Source organism: Cryptotermes secundus, unplaced genomic scaffold, assembly GCF_002891405.2.
Source record: "Cryptotermes secundus unplaced genomic scaffold, Csec_1.0 scaffold808, whole genome shotgun sequence".
In the NCBI taxonomy this organism is placed as follows: Eukaryota; Metazoa; Arthropoda; class Insecta; order Blattodea; family Kalotermitidae; genus Cryptotermes; species Cryptotermes secundus.
In genome coordinates, this window is record NW_019720718.1 from 1 (window position 1) to 756 (window position 756).

The following is a 756-nucleotide window of genomic DNA, read 5'->3' on the forward strand; positions in this document are numbered from 1 at the left end:
TTATAGAATGTAAATAAATTCAATTCAATTCAATTCAAAGGGTTAGTGTCCATCCTTTAACCTTGCCTTTCTCTCCCCTAACACAAAACCCTGCTTCTGTCCCAGCTCCTTCCCCCCCTCCACTGATTTCACATGTAGACTTGCCCTTGCCCTTCCCCCCTTCCTTCGCTGCTCTCACATAGCTGTGTATATTTCCAACAGCAGTCTGCTTGTACTGGTTCCCACAGTCTCTTCGTCTGCGGATTCTTGTATTTTTTGTCCTACCCTGATGATGGAGGCAATACATTCCTCCGAAACGTCGGTTAACACCACATATACACGGTGCCAAATGCCAGAAGACTGCTTTATTCATAGTCACTGCCATGAAAACCTCAAATCTTACATAAAAAAAATATATTCATATTGCAAAAATTCTGGCACAACAGCTTTAAGGGTTTATCAGAACCTCTTCTGCTGGTGCAAGGAATGTCTACCTGCAGAGGGACAGCATTTTCAACACTTTCTGTGACCTGTGAATTGTATACTTCATTCCAAACTTTACTTGCCACAAACATACTGATTCATTGGCAAAATTTGTATGCACCCTGCAGCCAGCAGTGCATCAGTCACTGTGAACCAGCCAAGAAAAGTAAGAACCTCCATCTATATGTATATATAGAAATTTTCTTTGATGTTCATTAACCCCCTCAAGCATGTGCGACGCGCCGTATGCATCCGCTCAGTTACATGCATCTAGCGTGAGTTTACGCGGGGGTA